General features: G+C 45.3%; 1 protein-coding gene across 1 annotated transcript in view; it reads right to left on the reverse strand.

The window, feature by feature from the left end:
- The window catches only part of LOC118514421 (mucin-19), an 84,461-nt gene that overhangs the window by 48,451 nt on the left and 11,741 nt on the right, over window positions 1–24,269 (reverse strand). The window contains exon 3 of the mRNA XM_036061320.1: window positions 12,402–12,422. The gene's annotated coding sequence lies outside the window, so the exon portion shown is untranslated. The remainder of the gene's footprint in view (window positions 1–12,401; window positions 12,423–24,269) is intronic.

Genomic DNA, 24,269 nt, shown 5'->3' on the forward strand with positions numbered 1-24,269 from the left:
CGGACCGCCTGTACTTATTTCCGGCATGAACCGCAGGAAGCTCGTTGCAGGAAGCCGTTTGACGTGTCGCGCCAGCGGAAAAAACGGAAACGAAGTCAATACTTTTTGCCCCGCACACTACTACTATTACCCGGTGGCAAGGCACAGTAATGAAACTGATAAATCCGCCTCGTTGCTTCGCCGCTGGATGACAAGTGATGTGAGATCGTAAAGTTTTGCGCCATATTTTTGCGATTGTGAGTAAGTTTTTTTTTTTCTTTGGTTCGTTTCAGTTGCGCTGCCGACTATATGCGCACGGTTCCATAACATTCCCAGGAAATCGATCTGCAATGATATTATCTTTTAACATAACGGAATGGAAACGATTTTAAAGTGTATTAACGAGCAGATACGGTGGATGAAATCTTCCGACGAAGAAGCGTCGCAGATCCCGTCCCGGAAAGAGGCACACCAACAACAGCAAAAAGTGGGTAATAAGATCCAAGAAACTCGCATCCTTTGCGAATTCGAATGGCATTTATCAGTTTATTAGCAAAAGGCAAGATGTCCTCGTCGTTATGACGTTCGTGGCAATATCGCAGGCCATTGGTATCCTAGTTCTGCCATAATAAACCCTTAACAGATCCTTAGCCTTTCACGCTTCACCAGACAGCAGAAGCTGGTGATCACTGGCCAAGCTGAGGGAGAAAAAAAGGAACCAACCTACTACAACACAACGCGATACAACACGGGACACTGGTACGCCGGAGAAGGTAGGAAGGTCTCCACGAAGGCGTCCCGTATGTTGGAAGCCGGGAAAGTCAACCAACGCAACGGTCCGGGTCCTACGGCTACGGATTCGTTTTTGCAAACGGTGTGCCGTCGAATTGGAGAAATTGGTTCGAGAGAATTAGAAAAGTTTTACCATTTTGAAAAGGGTACCAATTTGGTGCGCTTGATTTGGTTTTTCATCCCGTGCCTGTGGATGGTCTGGTATTGGTATTTTTGGCTGCACGTGGCGCAAGAGGAAAGGCGAAAAGGATGTGTTTATGAGCGTTTCGGAAGGCTCCGATGGTGTTGTTGTTGTTGAAGTTGCGTAGGGACGGTGTGTTGGAGGGCGTTGGGACGGAAGGGGACGCACACGGACACGGTGGGAAATATGTTTGCATTTGCCTTCACAACCAAGTCTGGGGCGGTGACATTCGGCCTCAACGGATCGGCCCTTGAGCTGGCTGTACAATTCCCCGTACAGTCATCCCGGTGATAGAGCAGCTTCTATTATTCCCAATGGACCGATCACGGGATGGATGAGAGGAGTCGGAGACGGTGGGAGTAAATCGGGAACTTTTTCACGGACGCTTTTGCAACGGAGGTTTTTTTTTTCTCCCGGGATGGTAAGGGGTGTGCGTTGGAATAAGTTTTGTTCCGTTGGCCAAGCTGCCGTTTTGCTGTTATTGTTGTTTGAGAGTGAAATTAGTGAACTGTGTGAAAATTTGCTGATAAATGTCATCAACAGGCTGATAAAACTCCAATTTGGTTCAACCGTTAGGGCGACGGGTAGAGGGAAACCGAAGGAAAGGGATGGGAGAGCATTATCAGGGACGTTTGCCTTTGGCACGTGTTGGAGTGGATTGTTAAAATTGAAAAATAAGGCAAACGGTTTCGTGGTTTATTTCTTCATTCGCTTTCGATACACTGAAGGCTTTAATATTTACTCGAATATTTAAGAATTTATTGGTATTTGTGGAGAATAGTCATAAGGAATATTTGTTTTAGAAAGAAAACATTTTAAAAACTAATCTTGCTTGACTCCACGCTTCAATTAAAACGTTCTCGAATAGAACGCCTAAATGTATGCAATTTACGCAATAGAAGGTGCTTCAGGATACAAATGTGTGTAAACACTGCTTAATAAGCGGTTACTTACAGGAAACCTTAATAACCACTAGACTGTAATGAATAAAAGTAAGTTATGTGTAACTAGTTACACTTAAAGCCGCTCACAGGAAAGTAATGATGCCTTCATCAGTCTATTTAGCAATTTTCCCATCAACGATTAGGCCCGTTCGCTCTAACTTCTAAACCATCACCATCGCCATTGTCCCTTTGGAATGAATAGAAAAAAAAACATGAAACATAAATCTCCCAACTATTTTGCGGGATAAAAAAGCAAAACAAACCATTGCGTTCCATTCCAATATCGATAAAAGCTTCGCCAGTGGAACCGATTGGGGAGAGATGTACCGGTTGATTAAAGTGTATACTACACATTGTCGACCGGATCGGCATCCGATCCGGGTTTTCCATTATGAGTTTCTTTTTCTCACCCCCCCCCCCCCCCCGCTGTAAACCCCATCCACTACACTGTGAGTGAGCTTAGGCCAGCAATTGATTAACATTCCATTACGCAATGTTGTCCTTCCGCTCGGTTGCACACCGTTGCAATTGAGATGCAAAAAAGTTGCAGCATCAGGCAGTTATACTTACTACTACCGTGGTACGGCAAAACGTCCCGGGAGGCGTACAAGAAAACATAAATGGAATGACTTTTTAAATGCGTCTTCCCCTTGTTGTACCTGAGGTGGTTCTCTGTGCTCCTTGTGTACAGCATATGTTGTGGGAAAGTGAGACACGTTGAAACAACACATACACACACACACACACCCACAAATGGGAACCAAAACAAATGAAAGTGGAAGACCCGATCAGTATGTAAATGGTGCACAAACATTCCCTGGTCCCATCTATCGGAGTCTGGAGAGCCGGCGTCCGGAAGTTCTATGTAACTCCCGGCGGTGTAAAGATGATGTAAAGTCGAACGAACCATCCATTGATAACCACCGCATTGGCAATTGGCATAAATTCATTATCACATGTTTTGATACAATGAAATGGGTATTGTAACACAGGTAAGGTGTGAGGGAAGGTGTGTGAGGGCTTTGATACATTGAAGCAGTCACTTTTCACGTGCTCTCAACGTGCTTCCCGTTCGAACGACATTTGGGTACAAGCAGTTGAAGCCATGCATACATCTTCCATTACTGTGCCTGTTTCGATACCTTCAGCTGTCAGCTAGCACAGCACAATTAAATGTGAATGTGGTTCTTGTTCTGCCCCGGTGAGCTCACCCGAAGCCTCGGACACAGGCATCATGCACGCTCCTATCATAGCGCCTGCTAATTATGCGTTTGTATTGATTTGTAAATAAAAGCTTATTAATTTGTGACTCGGAATTGCATTGCCCGCCCGTCTGACGTACCGAGGTACAGCATGGTAGCATCGTCTGCATCCTTTCTACAACGGTAGAGAACGTACGCAGGCTGCTCACGTCGCCCAGGGCAGTAAATGGTAGGCGAGGCATCAATGCAAAAACAACGACGAATCTACTCTGCACATGCCTGCCTGCCTCCGGGTCCAATCCTGCCGGGAGACGATGGTACGGCATCGAAGCAATTTCATCGGCAGGCATCCCAACCCAACAAGCTGTGCGCTCTCTAATCAACCGACATTTCTTCATGTTAGTTTTAATCAATTCACAGTGTGATAATTACTCTGATTGTTTTGCATTCGCTGTGCAGCTCTCGGACAGCTTTTGCTAGAGTGCAGTGCCACGGGATGCGTTCTGTGTTGGTGAGCGTTTACGGGAGGAGCTGCCGCCACCGTTCATTAGATAGTGGGAACCATCGCCACGTTCCGATAATATCGTTACAGTGCCCGACTTATTACGGTGCGATCGGTTGGTTCGGAAAATACTCACACAGACGCGCCGTTACAGAAGCGGGAACATAAGCGATGAATTAGTGCTACCACTCTTTTTATGGACGCCAGCGAACGTACCGTGGAAGCACACCACCGAAGCTTATGGTTGGGACGAGACGAAAATTTTAGCACCCGACTGGTATGTCCGGTAGGTTAAAAAGTTACTACACAGCTTCACTTCTTGCAGCGCTCTCTCTGTCTTTCATGCCCGCTCTTCCACAGCTTGAACTGACCCTGCTGGGTTTGGGTGGATTGTTCCCTCACGTACGGTGCCGTACATCGATCGCTAAAGTGAAGTGGCACTGTGACTGCTTCTGCCATCTAATGTTACTGCTGTGCAATTCCCGTGGATATGGTAGGTGGTGATGGTGGCCACCCAGCAGCATGCTTTTGCAATCTAAAATGAAAGACACTGTGGATTCCACCAGAGAGCGTGTGTGTGTGTGCTTCCCCGCTGGACACTGCAGTTATTGCATTTTCTATTGCGACTATTGATTTTCATGTGCGGCTATGTTTGGAAGTCCCTGAAGCTGATTGCGGGGTCTCCACATGCCCGCGTTTCCGACGATACATTTCCCTACAGGCTCGCGTGACCTTTGCCGGTCGAGCGGGTTTGTTGGTAGCTTTCGTGGTGGGGAGAGGAGGGGCATTAACGCATCCTGTGTGCCGGTGAGGTTAGGTGCTGTGTGGAATTCTGATTGCAACTGGGACCCGACCACCGGGACGTGTGCTGCGTTGGGAATGAAAAATCAAATCATAGAACAAATAAACGAATCGCTGTATTTCTTACCCCACAGTGGAGGGAACCCCTGGACCCAACGGTGATAATGTGTGAGTGAGCGAGAAAGGCGTGAATGATAATGAAGATAATCAGTGCTGTATTCTTTACTGCGAAAAGGCACCACACTTCGAATGGAGTGGGTGCCCGGAATATCCGTCATCCATGTGACCACATGTGTTTGATAACAACAGCAGCAGACGAACGCGTGCGAGCTGTCAATCGTGTGCCCCCCCACTCCCACTTCCCTACAGCTGACAGCTGACAGCTGACACATAGTGCACGAGACTACTAGATCGAACAGTCACGCCGCCCGCTGAATTCGTTTCAATTAAGCTGAATAAAGTTTTGATTCGGGCAAACGATACCATCGGGCGTTTAATTGTCAAGAGCATTATTCCCGCGTCAGATGGACCGGCATTTCATCAGCACGGCGAGGGTTGGTGTGACAGAACGGGATACTAATGCACCTGCCCGCCCCAAGGGTTCATTAATTGAGGCTGATGCATTTTGAATACGGTTCATCGGAACATTCAATTGTACAACTCGCCTCGCCCTGCGTTCGTTCGGCGCCACCGCTACTCCTTTTGTAACGAGAACCGTGGGCCACAATCCTAAACTCTCTCTAGCACTCTAGAGGTGGATGGATGAGAATGTCCACTGCACCTAGGCTGAGCGTAAGTAGTAAACGAGTGGGCGGTGCACAGTTGCAGCCAATTAGAAGATATTTTGCATAACAATTGAATCGGTAATGAATATTAGCTTGCGGGTTTAAGTAGCACTCGTCCGGTGACGAGCTTCACCGGGGGCCCCCGGAGGCCCCGAATAGATGGCGGCTTAGTCGTGGATTCGTGTTGGCCAGTAGTTTTGTCCACTTTTAATCAGCTAGTAGGGTGGCGACCACATTAATCGCCTTTCCCTAATAGGCAATGCATTAATGCTGTTGTCGAGGGTTGGGAAGCTAATCGGCAGTGGTATGGTGTGGCATTCGAGAGGATTCTTGTTACGCTTCAAATTGGAATGCACAGGCACACGGACATGAAGCTTCACTGCAAATAAATCGTCACCCACAGCTCACTTTCAATGATCGACAAATAATCGACGATTCGTGGTGTGTTCCGGCAGCTCCTAATTTGCCATCGAATGATTGTTTTGAATTTGGAAGACATACGTAGACCGTAGGTGTCAAGTGGCGTTTAGCGAAAGTGTGAGCTTAATACCATTTTGATCTATTAGTATCGTATTACCTGTAAGTGCTGGGCTATTGTTGTGGTGGTGTCATTTCATACATAATGTGCGTTCGGAGTTGTTAAATTCGCCAAACAATTTGGAAGTCGGCCCAACGAGTCAATATCGCATGCTGGTGGTTGATGTACATACCAGGAACTGAACACAATACGGAAGGGTTTGGAATGCTCTTAGTACATCAGCAATTCCACTTATTCAAATCGTTGGAAAACCACTTGCGAACGGATCGTGCTTCCGTCTGATGTCAGGATTGACAGGATTGCACTTGGGAATGTGCAGTAAGCACAATCTGAGAATGTGGATGTGGTAGCCATTTTAATTGTGTATCCCCCAAACCATGCACCCACAATATCTCTCTCTCTCGCTTCTTATTCTTGCTGCCCCGGTTCTACTTTATTGTGAGAGATTCCTCGAAAGCTCTTGTGTCATTCCCGCAACGTAGCAGAATCCTTGGATGGTAAGGAATACACAAAAAGGGGGGCCCGGTACACACTGGTACACAAAATTAAATCAAAGGACGTCATGGTGAGATATTTGTTTACACAATATTGCCCTCTCGGGTGCCACTTTAAGGTTACGCACATCCGCCTTACGAGCAGGAAGACACCACCGTTCTGGTGCTGGAACTCAATTACTTTCAAAATTTGACGACGACGACCGGGGATCGTCGTCGTCGGCATCATCACTCATCGATCAAATTACGCGTCCGCTTGTATGCGTCATTTCCGCGTCCTTGGAGCGTTCGCCATCCGGGGGTGGGTTTCCTATTACGGGCGGTGAGGTTTCGTCCTGCAGTGTGCAGACAGAACCATGACAGCGCGCAATATGTTTATTTAGCACGGTTTGTTTCTTAGGGCGCTTGCTTGCGTTGGCAGGCGACAAGGAACTGCGCCCGAAGTATGCTACTACATGCTACTAGCACTGGGAAGAAGCATCATCGCAGCCGCTTCAGACGAGCCGGAGCTACACTCGTTTACGTTACCCGAAAAAAGGGGCAACGATCAACTGTCAGGGTGCCGTGTTGAAAAGGGCGTCAAAAGTGCGGCTGATGTTGATGGCATTAACACGAGAGAGTTGCGTAGGGGAGCAGCGCCCTGAGATGTACTACGCTCCGAAGGTCGGGTTTAAGTCGTACCGGGAAGATGGAGCTCCAGGGAATGAAATGAAAGATTTTCCGCCTTTTTTTTTCTTGCCACAAAACGGGTCTCCCGGACCCGGTTCCGGTGGTTTTGTGTATCGCGAAGCATCGCGCTCTTTGAATGCGCGAATTCTTCCTCGGGATGATAAATATACTGGCCATGATTAGCTCGTTCTAGTTTTTCCTTTCCCAATCGAGCTAGAGTTCGCTTGCCGGGTGTGTGCGCTTGTGTGTTTCTTTTAACCATTTACTCCTTCCCTGGAAGGGAATTTCGCTTCCTTTTTATACCGGGATCTAAAGGGCAGCTCAAGGTACACCTTCAACCTTCCGCCCAACCAGACTCGGCGGGATTGGGGACTTCGCTTCAGTGCACGCGGATGATGGATGAGTGGCCGGTATTCAATTCCGGTACCTTGGACTGGTGTCAGTGTGGAAAATGGAGCATGCTCTAAATAGGGCACAAACAGGATAACACCCGCCAGCTCATAAAGGCCGGCGATAATGTTCACGAAAGGGGGGATAACCGAGGTGGACGATTTACTCGCTCGTTTGGTACTCCTTTCGCAATCTCGTCCACACGACGGGATCAACGACGCGTCTTGATTTGCGTTTGAAGAGGACACCGGTCCTTCACCGGTGCAACAAACCATTTTTCTTCCTTACTCTAGCTACCGGAGTGCTCTGGAGGTTCTGATTTTTTACCCCGGTTACATATGAAGATTACCGGACGGAATGACACTTCCGTGTCTTGTGGACGATGTTAAGTGCGCGTCTACTTAAAACCAGCTTCCGTTTTCGTCCAAGCACTAAGTTTCATCTGCTGCTGGAGTAGTGATAAATGTTGTGTCCTGACGTGATCGTTGAGGACATCTTGGGTGTGTGGAAATTTAATTCTCACTTGAACGATGTGTTTGTGTACCGCGAAAAGCAAAACTGACACCCCGGAACACCGGGATCGTACAATTGGGTCGTACAAAGCTGGCGGTCCACGGGTGCTTAACGATGGGGTCCCCTTTTGTGCCTGAGGGACGGCACCGTAATAGAGCTTTATAATGATGACAGATTCTGTAACTCATTCAATTAAGACACCCACCACACCAACTGGTGCGAAACGAAGCTGATGCATTTTGCTTTCGGCGGACAGACAGAGAACGAAATGCCCACTGCTGGCAACACCGATTTGAATGGACCGTACGTAATTGATGATGACGGTCCGTTTGGCAGAGTGGTTGGTGAGTGTTTTCGTCGTCTGGTCAGGCGACGGGTTTGTTATTCCTGCTTCCTGTCTTTCGCCCTTTTTGTTTAATTTTTCCACCCGACATGACACGCGACCTAAACTTCCTGATTTTGCGCCACCAAAACCAAGTGAAAATGAAGATTTATATGATTCTTCGAAACAGCCAAACGGACCGGGGCCGATGATGCTCGGGCAGTTGTCCGGGTTACCGGTTTCGATTGAAGCGCCCTCCCCACCGTAGGCCCCCTCAAACCCCGTGCTGTGCCGGCTGAAGAAGGCAAAGATGGATGGGCGAGCGGCTGTTGTTGTTTACCCTCGTGGCAGATTATTTCCTTTGGACGAGGGCACGTGCGAGCCCGTGAAAAGTAATATAAAGCTGGTTATTTTCGGTCGTTGTTTTTGGTTTGCACTTCACAACCTGGCACCAACCTGGGAGCCTTTTTTTCGGGAAAAATGATTTATCGTTCCTGTTTTCAGATGAAAAACTATTTAAGTAATAGCTTTGTACCTGATTGCACAAAAGTGAGGACATATTTCCGCTATTCGAGGGAAGTTGTTAGTACGTCAGTTGCGAGCTGCATGATAAGATAGGAATTGTCCACAATGCTTTCAGGCAGCGACGCCCATCAGTCTGACCTGTCGATTTCAATGTTCTCATTACCGACCGACCGTTCGCGCCTACCGACCGGCTGCTGCTGATGAAGCAGATACGGCAGGTGGATGACGCCTCGTGGGATGACGCCAGTATTATCTTACCGATAGGTGCGTAGTGACTTGCCATCTGCTGCTCAGCTTCTCAGCTTTCCCAGCCAACCGGGAGTCATGTAAATCTCCCCGCTGGATCCGATTTAATCGAAAGGTGTTTCAATCAAGAAAAGCCTTCCGAGAACAGATAAAAAAGAATGTTTTCCATCGCCGTCCACTCAATGCAAACTAAAAAAAACGGGAAGAACTCCATTCGGTATGATTTGAGACGTTGCCTTTTCTCATTTCATTCTCTGTCAACATTCAGTATTGTACATTCCAGCAATTCTTTTGGGGACAATCGATAGGATAACAAAAAATATCCATCGACAAGACGGAATAGATTAGGAAACCTTACTCCTAGGGTCTGAGGAAAGTTGAAATCCGGCCAACGCGTTACCGCTACCGGACCGGGTAATGGAGTGTCCTTGCCCTTAAGGCTCCCCGGCAGAAGGCCAGAAGAAAAAATGGCAAGAAGTGTCATTTGAGTAGAGTTCTTTGTGTCGGTGGGTTTGGGTACTCGTTTTTCGTTTTTTTTTATTGGGTAGAATCGCTAGAACAATCCTTTTTGTGGTTCAAACAAACCGCTCGGCGCCTGTTGTAAGTCGAGACAAAAATTGTGCAATATCAACAGAGAAAAGGCAAAACAAAACGGAACTATACAAGAGAAAAAGGTAAAGTGTGACAGGGAGAGGGACCTAATGAAAGCCAAAAAAGAAAGAAAGAACGACAAGAAAATAAAGGTCTCGCCAAGAAAGTGAAAGACACAAGGGGGAGCAAAAAAAAAAAACAACAAAGCCCCGATGTAAACAAAAGAGCCAAAAATGGAAAGGATAAAATATGGACGTAAAGGAATCCCAATCTCTGAACGGTGTTTCTGGTGGTGGAAAATTCATTTCCTCGGTAACGGTTGAGGTTATAAATGAATATCCTCTTCGCTTGGCTTTTCTTCAATTCGGGGTGCTTCATTGCTGGCAATCAAAGTTGGATGGGCCAAGAGTGCGAAGAACCGGCGGTGGTTCTAGAACGGAAGGGTCAAACCATTCGTTCTATCGGTCCCGATTGGTGTAGCCGTGCTTGACGAAATTATGATCAGAAGGTTCAGATTTCGGTGTTATGGGCGAAGGTGCTAGCGACTGACCGTTTCTCCAAAGGGGGATCCGAGACAAATCGGCTTTCCGCTCGTCCCATACCCTCAGATATCTAAAACAACGCCAAGGTATATATGCATACGAGTGACGACACCAAAAGGGACTCCCGGCTTAAGGTGTGCTCCGAACGAATGTGGGTCGCTTTCCGTTTTCTCGGTCCTTCACCACTTGATTAGCAGCAGACGGTTTTCATTTTGCGTTGGGGGTTTTTTCTTTGGTGCAGAGAAACCGAATTGCGAAAGAATTGTGATACGTTACGTCTGTAGACGTCCTCCACTCCGGTGTCTTCCCAGTTCCCACTTCAGTTACAAAGATATTCAATGGTTGAATGTTTAACATGCAATAAATATGTGAAACATCTGTCCCCGAGCTTGTACATCAGCATGAAGATGATGCGGTTTTTGGGTGTTTGGGGGCTTTCTCTGCTTCGTTTTTTTTGTTATGTGGAGAAAAATAGCTTTTATTGTATTGACGATGACATGTGGTCTAGTGTAAAGCGTTTGATTAAAGAATTGGGAGCAGAGTTATGGGGTTTCTTGATGGGGATAGGGAAGATATTTAAAAAAAATGTTGGAATAAATTTAGCTTCTTGGAGGACATCCCGTTTTGTATAGGGATATCATGGAGCAGTAGCACTAGTAGTGCAAACACACTCTTCAAAGCGATCAACCAATAACAGTTCGGTGCAATATCTAACCAGCGTAAGGGAGCGCAAACCTTCGTCAATATCCTTTATCCATATCCAGCGCACAAATGTCCTGTCAAAAAGTTCCGAAAGCGTCCAAGTCAGCCGTAAAGTGCGGGTTAATTTTCCACCGAAAAGTTTACCCCCTTCAGATACGGGTTTTTGACAACGGTTATCGATGGTGCAAAAGTTTTCGATTGGCGGGGTGCGCTAGCGCAACTCTGGCTAACAACTACTGCTAGCCAACTTGTGGTGAATGGTGGGTACCACCGTAAGTCAGTTTCTGTGCGCCCGTATTTGTACGAATATTAAGTGAGGTTTTTGAATTTACTTGTCAAATAAGGTAAGAATGGGGAGATATATTTGCCATGAAGATTGACTGACAGTGTGACATATTTGACAGTTCACTAGCCAGCAACGCCCTCTCGCGGCTAAAATCGAAACAAGTGGACACAGTTTCGAACAAACAAAAAATCGGGTTCTGTTTCGTCAGCAATTGAAATATCTCGCTTGTTAATCTTGTGCTATCTCTGCCATTTGCCGCTGAATTGTCCCAAAGCTCCAACCCTGGTCGCAGGTTCTTGGAGCACAGGCAGCAAAAGCAAAAATCAACATTGCGCCGTGCGCTTCTTGCGTTTTCTCTCCCCCGGACAGGATGAGAAACGAAGATGATCGTTACCATATTCTTTTGTTCAGCACCAAACTGACAAACTGTGGCACTGTGAATCTGGCAAGCATCAAGCATTCTCGGACCGTTGACTTGAAGCGTGCTCAATCCCGTAGCTGTCTCGGCTCGGCACTCGGCTGGACGCCGGGGCAAGCAGGGCAAGCCACCCCGCCGTGAGCACTGGGGAAATCAGTTTTCCGGTCTTATTACACTTTTAATGAAAGTCAGGATGAAAGAAATGAAATACCAACTGGTTCCGAGTGGTGCTGCGCAGATTGCTGGCTGGCGCTCTCGGTGTGTGTGTGCGTCACATCGTTATGGCACCGAACGCCAGAGGTTAGGCGGCCAGCGTATTTTGCTGGGGACGCTGCCGACAGGACAGTAAATCAGGTGTGGATGGTGTTGGTATATTAGAGCGACGAAATGAAACCAACCTAGAGGATGGTCCAAGGGAGATGCTTTTTTTATCGCAAAAGTCCCATTTGTCCTCCTGGTCTGCCGTCGAATGGTTAACGTAGTTGGGGGGACAAATGATTAAAGATATGTGAAGAAACGTGGGACTGGTTAGAATGCGTGGCGTGCGCTCACTTCTAAGGCGAGGATTGTTGGACGGAGAATGACAGAAACGGCACTGCAATAAGAACATTTCCGTTACAATAAAGCAAGATATCAGATCATTACGATCCGGACGTCGATAAAGGATGCGTGAAGCAGCTCGGTGAGGGGCTGCAGATTTTTGTGGGACTACAGCGGGAATGCTGTCTCGGAAGTCTTTCCAAAGGTTTGAAGGATGTTATTTTCTACGTCACTTTTAATCACCGACCAAGAGGTACCAAGCGGGATCATGTGTGCGCCAGCAATCCCTCGTGACGTTCTTTATAGGAAGAGATAAATTGTTGATGTACCTTCACCCACCAGTTAGGGGATCTCTAGACGAGTGATTTGAGGTGTGCTTTTTGCTCTTTACAAATTCACGATGTATCAATGATGGGGAAGCTTCGAAGCTCTTAATTACTTGTACGGTCGCTGTTGTTGTCTGAAAGAAACAAAGAACAAGAGAGAAGGAAGGTGTCAGTGGAGGGTCTTCAATACATTTCTAAAATTAGAATATAATGCTTCATAATGTTAAGTGTGCGAAAAAGAAGGGGTTGTGTATTTGTCAAAATTACATTAAAGAGGGATAAGAGAGGACAACAAATGGTGAAATTGTTAATAGAAAGGGCGAAGAAAGGCTTCACTAAACAAAATACTAGTCTTAAACAAAACAGCTAGAGTCTTAAAGCTTTTTATTGCACATTAAGCTTTTAATTGAACTTCAATGCTTGTTAGTAAGTTGTGCAGGACCATTATGGAACTTTGAAGCTCTTTAAAAGGGTATAATTCAAGCAATAAGGCCAGTCCGTTCCTTATGAATAAAAAAAGGGTGAAATTCGGGTCAAATTTTTAAGTTTGAGTAAATAATTGTATAAAATGATTCACAGCAATAATATACATCTAAAGTATTTATTGTGCTGTGAATTTTCACACTGAAGCTGTTTAAAAGCTGTTTAAAAGTAAAAGGGCTTTATATGCTGTTTATGAACAGTATTGGGCTATGCTAAAACGAAGCTCTCTGGCGAACTCCTCTATTTTAACGATTTTTTAAAATCATAACATAAATAATATTATTTCTTGAGGTTTACCGATACACAAGGCCACACTTGTTAACTTGTTTGCTCACTCAGATGAGCTCGGAAGCAACACGTATGCTAATCTTTTGACAGAAGCAAGAAAAAAGAACCTCTCCTTTATTTAATAAGATCGCTTACACGTTTCACTTTCTACCGGCTGGAATGTTGTTTTTCTCCCAAAACCTTCTTACCCAAACAATCACCACCGGTATGAGCCATCTTGCCTCTTTTTTTTTTGTCTGTACGTAATCCTTTGTAACTTTCACTGATTTTTCTTTCCAACCGACGAAAACAAAAAATGCGGAAAGGACAGAAAACACCACAGCATCAACAAACGCACACCGCATGATGTAAGCTTCTTACATTGCTGGGAATAAGTTTTATCTTACCGCTTACCGGCTCACCCTATTTAAGCACGTGATAAGCAAAAACCCCCGGATACGGAAAGAAATAAAGATAATATTGTATCCGAAGCGCGGGAAAAGGTGCTTGCGAACCGGGTGCAAGCCCCCCGGAAACCAAACACTGCCTGGTACGATAAAGATTTTAGCAGCAATTTTCTTTCGTTAACACATAATCGGAAACAAGCAGATTTGCGACCAGCAGCGGGATTTCTGCAGCTTTCTGCGAGCTCCAGCTAGCGGCCACAAGTGGAAGGGGGCACGTGCAGAAAAAACCACGCCAGCATACGAGAGTGTGAACAAAAAACCACACCTCTTTGGCGAACGAGGGTTTGCAACATTGGAGCCACATTGCATATAGGAGCTGAGAAGCTGCCACGCTTAACGATCCTTTTGGCGGATGCAAACGTGGATGCATAGGGCCGCCAAACAATAACAGCATAACAATGTGTTGGATTAGTGTTTTCTCGAATCGAAGAAGCATCGGCGGTCTGATGTTGCGGGTGTATCGCGCACATGGGAAGAGACGAACTGAAACCATTATGTACTTTATGCACACGACACGAGGGTGCAGTGCAATGCATTCATACAACACTTCACATCACTTAAAGCGACTGCGTTGCCGGGAAGCATTCTTCCAGTTTTCTGTAGCTGTTGAAGCATTTTATTGGCGAAAGGGAAACACTTACACGCGAGAGACGGTGCGTACCTATTATTTGCGAGTGCGTTTTACTTGTGTGTTTTTGTTCGCTTTTTACAACCCTTTTTTTTCACCTTGCACTGAGCACGTTGGTTCGCTTCCTTCCGCGTTACTTTCGGTGCTTCATCTGCGCGCGAAAAAATCATTCATGAATGAAAATGAACCACAGCTAATAATAGTCATCGCCAAGTGTTAACAAGAAGTAGCTGTGCGGGTTGGGTTCCTCTCGAGCAATGAAAACAATACGGAGCGGAGAAAAAAAATCCCCCAAACGCATGATGAACGCCACAGCAACAGCAACAACAACGGGCATCGTAAACTCATTCAAACCGTTAGGTCCAGTTTCAGTTAATGGATTACACTGAAGCACCCGATTTCGGGCAGGCTACACATTCGTGTGTGTGCAGGTGTATGAAGCTGGTGATGATCATCGTGTCGATTGGTGAAGGTGTAACATTACAGCACAACCACTTGTCTGGAAAGAGGGTGTGTTTTTTTGTTTGTTTGTTTGGTGTATTCCACTTCATATGCGGAGTGATGAAAGAGCGTAATAAACAGAGAGGCATTGTTATGCAGATCAGAGTGAGGTGGTATTTAAGCGTGAAGGAATGGAAAAATAACGCAAGGATTATATTGAATTTTGTACTACTGAGGGAACTAAAAGAGGATGATTTGAAAATTTTGCAACAGATGGCGCTGATTAAAAAGTCGAAACAAAGTGACAGGTTCAACCGAATTTTTGAATGTTGCCGGCCAATATTTAGTAGCTGTGAATGCTAAATTGGTCCACCAGGGACTTGCCTGTTTTATCTTTAATTAAACAATAGAGTGGGACATTAAGTTCTCGGTGGTGGAAATTTTGGGGCTCATCTTCTATAAGTCCATCTAAATCTTGGTAATCTGTGACGTAGCAGAGGCATAGTAGGCCTAGGCAGAGATGGAAAGACTGAGACGTATAGCGCCTAATAAGTAATGAAGTTGCTCAGAAACTTGGTTGTTTTGCAACTTTTACTATTTTTGGTCTACAATCACCTAGATGTATAAGCGCTGAAAAAATAAAAAAAATAAAACAAAATTGAAAAAAGTTGCTGTTCGGAATGTCAAAATCCATACAAAATCCATAGCAATAAAAATATGTAGCTCAAAATATTTCCTAAAGATGGCGCTGATAGCAGTAAGTAGTAATCCAAATATAATAACTGACAGGAACCGCCATTCAAACAGTAGCCCGTATTTAGACGTTCAGCATAGCGCAAACCAGCTTATAGTAGTGTTTAAAATTAATTTTACAATTTTTAAAAAATAATTTTCTGTTAATTCCCTTGAAGCATATGACAGTCAGTAAAACAACGTTCTGTAAAAAAGTGAGTAATAACATCGCATTTTCTTTTACTTTCTTTCTTAAATCTTTTAAATAAACCCGCGAATTCAAAATAAAAACAAATACGCGAATGGTCTTAGCAAACTAAATTGAGATCCAGTGGATTTATATTCCATTCAGCACATTTCCCTAGCAATCAAAAGCATACCAGCAAATAAATGCTATAAATGCTTGGCACTTTTCCAATAATGTTTACGATTTTTCCCCAAAAAGAAGAACAAAGCAATGATCATCGTTTCAAGAAACTGGTATTGTGCTGGAACGATGCCCACAACACTTTGTGCTTCTATAATTACGCAGCATTTGATTAGGGCAGCAAATTTTAGAAAACATTGCTCCTATGATTTGCAGGGAACTGTTGCCAAACCGTTGCATCGAGGGGAAACCGGGGAATGGGGGAAAGATGAAAGATGAGTACGTATGAGATGGAAGCTGGAAATGGAAATTCTGGGGACGAAAAATGGTTTGTCCCCGAGTGTTTTGCTCGGGATATAAATCAAGAAGTTGGCTTGCCGTGGACACTTCGCTAGGCTTGCCCGGTGACAAATTAGTGTTTGGGGCCGCGTTCGCGCAAACGGAAGCGCGCTGCAGAACGCTTCCGTGGGTATGTCAAAAAGAAGTGTGGTGCACGAAAATAAAAATAAAAAGTGCGGAAAGAATTTTATATCTTCCGAGCGTCACAAAAAAAGAAGATGAAAAGAGAAAAGGATTAGCGAGGGATTAAAATTAAAAAATTTTAGCGCAGGGAAAATAATTCCCATTCTCGCATCTACTTATCGTGCTAACCTAACGCATCACGCAACTTGTGTGCAACTAACACATCGTCGTAATTCAGCTGACGCTGCTATCCAGATTCAGATGCAGTTGGCATAATAAGGATTTAATACTTTATAGATAGAATCAGGTCGGCTAGATTGTTCGCACTCCCGAGCCTTTTTGTTCAAGTTTGAGCTCCTCACCGAAGAAACCCAGCACGAGGGGTGGCACGGTGGGAAAATTTTTATTTAATTGCTCTCACAATTTTGTAGAAGTTTGAGCGCACGTTTGGACGTTCTGCTTCACGGCGGACTGTTGGGTGGGGTGCTGCATCGTTTCGACGATTCCGGCGGAAGACACGTAATTTTGTGTGGCGTGCGTTTGCCGGTTCGGCAAGTTTTTGAACAGCAAGCAAGAAAAATGGCTAATTGAAAACCAGTATCCGTTTTCCGCTTTTGCGTTGCAAGGGAGCTGGACTAGGCGTGGTGGCGCTTTTTGCACCATTATTCGTGCAGGTTCTGATGGTGACGGCGAGCAGGAACACAAGTTCTGTCATGCAAAGGGTGGAATATTTCAGGGCTATCGTGAGCTTTTCTTTTGCTGTGTACGAGAAGGAGCGAGCGAAAGTCTACCTGAGGCTCCCTAGAGCTTGAGATGAAGGGATCTCACGCTAAGTGAGGTTTGATAACGATGATGATAAAGAAATTAAAATTAATTAGACTGAAAGAATTGGAAATGGTAGGAATATTTGATTGGAGCTGTAACATGAAGAAATATTTTCAAGTAGCATGCATAGCGGCTCTTGAGCGGCTAGTAGACTGATAATGGCTCATAACTCTGGAATCGGGCCTCTTAGGTTGACTTAAAAAGGACGGCAGCTCAGAAAACAATCAGTTCTAGGAACGTGAAAATTGAACGTAAACCAATCATATTATTCCAAGTATTAAACAGAGTTTTCAGCGCACTTTAAACGTGTGTCTTCAAGACAATATCTCTCTGAGGACTCTGTTCATCAGATAATATGTGTTTATTTTGACTCTTGAAACGTATTCGCTATATAGGTAGAGTCTTTTGTTTCAATTGATGGCCTCTAAGACACAAGCATCTCTTAGCTCTTCCTGCAGATGTACAGTTTAAGATGTGATCTAGATATATTGCTTGAGATAAAATTTGTAGATTCTTCAGATATTTAAACTAATCATGGTAGACTATCTCAATGTCTCAACAATTATTTTAGTGTCCAACATTTGCTTGTCAGGCGCTACAATCGCCTCGTGGCCTTGGCCTGCCATACCAATCATTGATACTGCTCACGGTCTAGCGAGGTCGTCTGTCAATCCATGTGGAAGGCCTACAAGGACTTTACGGTCTGGGTTGTCCGGTATCATTCTCATGGCATGAGAGTCTGTCGAGTCCAATGCGCTGCACGATGGAGTGATCACCGTATAGCTCATAGAACGGCTCATTGTACCGACTCCTCCATTGTCCTTCCACACATACGGAGACTCCATAGCATCTTTCTTTCGAACGCTGTAAAGAGGAATTCGGCAGTTTCAGTCCAACACTAAGGCTTGAAAGAGTTAATAACACTGCTGCCATCTGGTGCCTTGCTACTAATGTCGATTATTTCAGCTACAAAAGATACTTATTCGTTTAAAAGCTGATCTATGCTTAATTGAAAATCTATAAAACCATGTACGCATTCAATCATCTTGTTACAGCTGACTTAGCAAACAACAGACAAAACGATTAACAACCACCTCTCAACTATTACACGTTCAAATCCATTTAATTCTTCATTTAACACCAGTTGTGATTGGGTTGTTTAAGGTTGGGTTGCGCTTTTAATCAAACCCCCTAGGTACGTCCAACATGAGCATGCCGTGCTGTCTGTTCTTGCTTTTCCTCCAGCATGTAACCTCCTTCTAGCCAGTTCAGGTCAGTTTAATCAAGACATTAAATTCTCTTCGTCTGTCGGCTAGCTCGAAATAAAAAAGAAGGCAAACCCGGGCCTACCTTTACCAACAATAATTGGCCAATTAATCTGTTCCCTTTTACAAACGTAGCTTTGTGTGGTGAAATTTCCCCGAGTTCTGGTGGGAACGAGATCACGAAGAATCTCGTCGAAACGTCGACGGGTGGTCAATCAGTCGTGAAGAATTTGCACAAGGAAAAAATTTGTTTCGCTTGTTTAGTTTTTTTTTTATTCGTTAACTGTAAGCTTTATCATCCCAACTAGAACGTTACGAAGTACTCCCCTTTCTCACAGATAGTACATATTGCAGATTACTAAATGGATCGCTATGTTTTGTCAGGGTTGTGTGCTGCACCTATCACGTCTCGATGAGTGTCGATGCACTGTTGATGAAAGCTAATATTTCATCAAACGCCTCAAAATGAAAACATTGGCCTAGGCAGACGCCGGCGTTTGCTCACCGTCGCTCCGTCGCTTACAACTTAATTAAGTTCATAGTTTAATCGAGCAACGGGCGTAAGGTTTCTCCGTACACCGGCAACGTAAAGGGAAGATGCTTCTGCACGGCACCGTGCAGATCAATGCTGCCGAAGCTCCGGTTCGGTTTGGTGGAAAAGAGCGACTCACCTTCTTTTTTTTACCCCCATTCTTTCCGGAGGACGATCAACCCGCGTATACAAACGTTTGCATATGATACCATCGTTCGGCTGGCGGTTGAAACCTGGCGTACCACCTTCTCGGTATGGCCATGCTCCAACAACCAGCCACGAACCGTACGCGTTTTTTTGGGAACGCTAAGCGTCGGGTTTCACCGTTTCGACAGCAGTGTGATGGTGCTGTAATAACAGGATGGTGTCTACTGCCTCTACTGGCTAGGTAGGTGATGTCGGTAGGCGAGTGGTTGGTGGTTACATGACAATGTTAGCAAAACTTACCCTAAAACTCTGAAACCCCAACCGAGGCGTCCCCAGAGTGTGTGTGTGTGTTTGTTGGGTGAATCCTTCGACACTGCCTCTGCACGTCAATCCTTGAACAGAAGGAATATTTTTACTTCCTTTTTCCTTACGCTCTCTCTCTGCGTGTGTGAGTGTGTACCCCTGGGGGTAGGGTGACATTTGTTTGTCCTTTTGCACGCGACCATTTTAATGCAGTTCGCGTACACGCTGCCACCGAACCACGTGTGTTTGTGCTTGGTCGGTTTGTGCGCTGTGCATATAGGCGAGCTGGTCGTTTGTTTATCCATCGATCGCACGAAACGGTTAAAATGGTTCGAAAAGTCATAAAACCGTAGTGAGCGCCGGGCTTTCTTCTGCATGCGGAAGTGTTTTACAACGTCACTTGCCATCCAGCAACTATCGCCACCTCTGGTGAACACAAAAAAGAAAAGGGCCTAACTGAGGAAAGCGTTTGAAATTGAATTCTTTGCCCCGTGTGGTCTGTGTGGTGGAACAAAGGTGAACCGAAGTCCAGCACGCGATCGTACAATTTTGATGGGTACATGTTCCATCCGGAGGGCCACCATTCCATTCGGCGGGGCGGGAGTTTCGGAGATGATATTTTATTCAAGTGGGACGGTGTACATGTATTTAATAAAATAAAACACATCGTATCTGAGGTTTTGTGCGCTGTGTGTGCCCTTCCAGGGTGTCCTCGGCTAAGTTCTCGGAGGGGTGGGGTGCGATTTATGCCAACAGTTGTTTGGGTAAAAGGTTGAAGTATTTATCATATTTGAATATTTGAATTTAGCGTGCTACATACTAAAGGAACCGCGGCGTTGGCGGTTTGTTAGATACTTAAGGGCAATGGATGAGCCCTGTAAACAGAGCCACCCTGTCTGCGGGGTGTTGTTGATGAGCTTTATACCGTTGTTGATAGTTGGAATAATTGTCTGAGAATGAGGTTATGTTTTGTGCCGGTGACACTAATGATGTGTCAGACGAAGGGTCGTCCTGTTGGCGTTTATGTCTTGTCGTTTTAATATGCAGAGTCTAAAGTTGAGCTGTTCTAATGTTCTAATACTAATGTTGAATTTGAATTTCATGTAAGGATACAAGGTCGAGGGTTTGAAGCTCCTGAATGTATGCAATCATTAAGTATTGGGGCTATCTCTTCTCCAAAGTCTTCTCCAATTTGTGAGGTTTGACAGATATCCTTGAAAGGATTTTAAAATCCTAGCCTCAATAAACGATATAATTGTTTACTTATAATGCTACCCAACCTCATCATGTGTCGAAGACTATCAAACAGCCGATTACAGGACATGGACGAATGAAGTCATTTTTAATTGAATATTGTTCCTCCTCCAAACAAAAACAAAAAACGGGTTGTGTGTCCTCATCTCTGGACGCAAAACCCGGATCAAAACGAAAAGTTTCTTCCTCGAGATGGGAGCATATGCACCCCAATTAAAAACAAAATGGTGCCACTCAATATGCATTGCTGCAGTTGATAGGACGGCACACACACACACACACACGTTTCAATTTAAATCAAAAGCCGCTTTGATGTAAACAGTCCCGTCTGCCACATTGCTGTTGCTGTTCGTTTCGTTCCGTTTTCCTGGCCGACTGCCAAAGCTTAAAGTTCTTTTCGGACACAAAGTTCCCAACAACTAGACTGTTAGCACTGTTGGGAAGTCAACGGAAGTGAAGAGAGTTGTCATCTGTAAAGTTGATACAGTTGACCTGGTTGGCTGAGTCCATAGGATTGAGGTGAGGTATCGACATGCATGAATAGGAGTGCAGTGGATGCATTAGGGGTTTAAAGTTTATGAATTCTGAGAATTTAAAATGCTGCTGTTTGCTAGGTTTAGAGAAGTTGTTGCGGATATTGATTTATCTTGGTGACAAACACACACATATATTGAAAGCTAGACGCATTGGTTTGGTTCTCGATAGTCGATCTTGTGTGTTGATCAGGCACAAGCATAGGAAAGAAAAAACGATTGTCAATGAGTAGACAAATGACTAAAGGGGACTCTGCTGGCAAATTGTCCCACGAACGCTTTTTCCTATCGTACTGGTACACCCCAGAAGCAGCTGCACCACAGTGCTCGACCGGATCAATGAACGAACGTTGTGCAAACGAAGCTGTTGAGCTTTTTTGTTTAAATATTTGGACAATACCTGAATTTCCTTCGGGCATCGATGTGTGCGAGTGCACATGTTTTCGAACCCTGCACGATTCACGTACGACAACGGCGGTACAAATCCATTCCTGGGGGCTTCAAACCGGCTGGTAAACACATACCCGGTTCGCAGTTCGACAACGGTCACGAACATCGGAACCGCTCGAACCCGAACCAGGGGCTCTGTTTACATGGCGTGCCGTACGTGCGAGGATTAAGGGTGGGCCGTACGTTTTTCGGTGAAGATTACAAATCTGCCAAACTAACCCGCCTTCACGGTGCCGGTTTGACCCGAATTCACCGGGACACCCGAAACCTTCGCCCCGTCGGAAGGATGCGGTTATTGCTTCGGGTCTAATGGGTCCCAGCCCGGTGGTGCTGTGGTGTGGTCCGGTGGCAGCGCCCAAAGTGACAACATCAGGAGCGTTGGTGCCAACCCGAAAATGTTCGATACTTGTCAAACGGGCAAGTGCCAACCGGGGAGACATTTTTGTGGTTCGACTTTTAATTAGCTGCATCGAAGGTGAACTGATTCCGGATTCCGGAACCGCTACTATTTGTCGATCTGGCTGTCGCTGAGACGTGAGAGCGGTAGGCCAGGGTGCCCGGTGGTAGGTAATGTTATCACAACTGGTTCAATTGAATTTTGCTCCGCCACAAACAGGCCGCATGGGTATGTGAGATGAGTTCATTAGAGAGCGGATGCTGGCGGGCGAAAGTTTTAGGTCTTTTCTTTGTGTTGGCGGGGTCAAAAACTAACTCGCCGGGTGGGTGTTTTGAATTCAGAGCTGTGTGGATTCAAATTAAAGCGTTTCCTGTGTCAACCAAGGATTATAAAGAAAAGCTACCGAAGCTGCAACATTTGTTACAAAATCTGTGTTTCATGGTAAATTCAATAATGTAATTGTATTATGGTTTTGATATTAAGTTTATGTCTTGTTTTGCTTGTAAACACCTGAATATTTATCCAATGTAGGCCAAGGTAGGGTTAATCCTTTCCAGGATATCTGAGGTAAGCTCCAGTAATGTTCCAGCAGCCTATGGAGGTTTCATCAATGTTCGCGCAAAGTGGTGTCGAGAATGTGTGACAGAGGAACAAGAGTTCCAATTTATCTTGAACACCATCCAGAAATGACTAAAGCCTTATTGGTTCATCTCGCATCCCTAGAGACGGTTCTAACGTCTAGTAGGCTCAATAGATCGGTTCAAAAACGTACTCATGAAGTCTTAGGTCCTTTCAACCTCTCCAGGCTTCTTTTCGGCGTGGTCCTTTGTACGAGACTCCTTATACGAGGCTACTGACGGGGCTCTAGACTGACTCTATGTCGCCCAGCTTTAAGTACGACACTGTGCACAACCTTTATTAATAAGCAATGGGCGCTCTGATGATTTTGGTCAGTAGCCATATGAATTGTGATAGAAGTAGAATTAGCAGCAATTGTTTTTTTTAAAGGAAAAGCTTAAATTTAGATTAGATGACCTACTGAACAGGTTTCTGAAATACATACAGATTGAATTGTTTTATGTCGTGTTAAACAAAGTTTTACTTCTTGCGAACATCTAATCTTGTTGCAAATCTCATTATTTCTCTTCCCACTACGATAAGCATCTCTAGAGCAGTGTTTACGCAGTGTTTAAGATCACACTGTGGAGTGGCACACACACATCCAGCATTTATTTCTCTTCTCACCGCACACAGCATCTTATCTGCCAGCGTTGTGGTAAGAGAACAATTACGCTATATCTTAAACACTCATACAAATCATTAAAACATGCTGTAGAGCTCGTATACCGGCCACGCGCTTATCACCCTTAACAACACGTTCGTCCCTTACTGCCAACGTTCCGGGGGTAGGGCAGCTACTTTAAAAGCGCTAAATTACTGGCCTGACGCCACCGCAACGGACGACGACGGAGTGACGATGTTTACCGTCGTATTGCAAGACACAACCCGGCACCGTACACCTCTCCACGTTCGTTAGCCGCTTTTTGTTCGCACTCCAGGCGGAGTCCATTTTTCCGTTTTTTTCACCCCTTTGGATTCGAACCCGAGATTGAGCACAGTACACCCGTAGCCCCATGCGAACTAATCGTACCCGGCAGTGGCAAAAGTGCCGGGATGGTAACAGTAGCGCCGATGGCTAAGGATATCATCATGTAGCATAAATGAGCAAATAGAAACGGAGGTACCACCCATTAGTACCTACTCGAGGCGCCTCCACAGCAGCAGCCTCAACGAGGCGACCGGCTAAAAGCCAACACGTAGCACGTGTGTGAGTGGGGCGGCTGTGTGGAGTATGTTGCTTCCGTTACCTCGTTTCTTGAGCTCTCCGTCCCATCCACACCCTGCTGTGGGATGCTTTTTTAAGCCTGCAGGAGCTATTTTCCATTCTTGCCCATCCTCCCGATGTTTACTCCCAGCACGTGTGTAGGGCAGCACACAGACCCACACACACACAGACACACAGACAGGACTAAAAGCAATTGCAACATGCAATTTGTATGCGATAATGTATCGTTGAATCGCATGTTTCCTCGATTTACGTTCCTCTCGGGTTCTTACAACGTTCCTTACGGTTCCGTTTGCAAAATGGCCCGTGGGCGAACCTCAGCCAGCGACCAGAGGGATATGGATGTCGAACTCTGGTAAGATCGTGACCTACAGCGTGCAAGCGTGCTTCAAGCGTAGTGCAGCGAACGAGCGACGGCAAAATGGCAAGTTGGAAAATGGTTGGCCCTTTTTTGTTGTTGTTGTTGGCGTGAAGGGTTAGACTACCATTTTGCTACCTATATTGCGATGTCGGTATCATATTCATGGCCAATGGCACTTTTTTCAGTTGGAGAACATCCCTCACCTATAGGAAGCGAGCGAA

This window comes from Anopheles stephensi, chromosome 3 (genome assembly GCF_013141755.1).
Source record: "Anopheles stephensi strain Indian chromosome 3, UCI_ANSTEP_V1.0, whole genome shotgun sequence".
Lineage (NCBI taxonomy): Eukaryota > Metazoa > Arthropoda > Insecta > Diptera > Culicidae > Anopheles > Anopheles stephensi.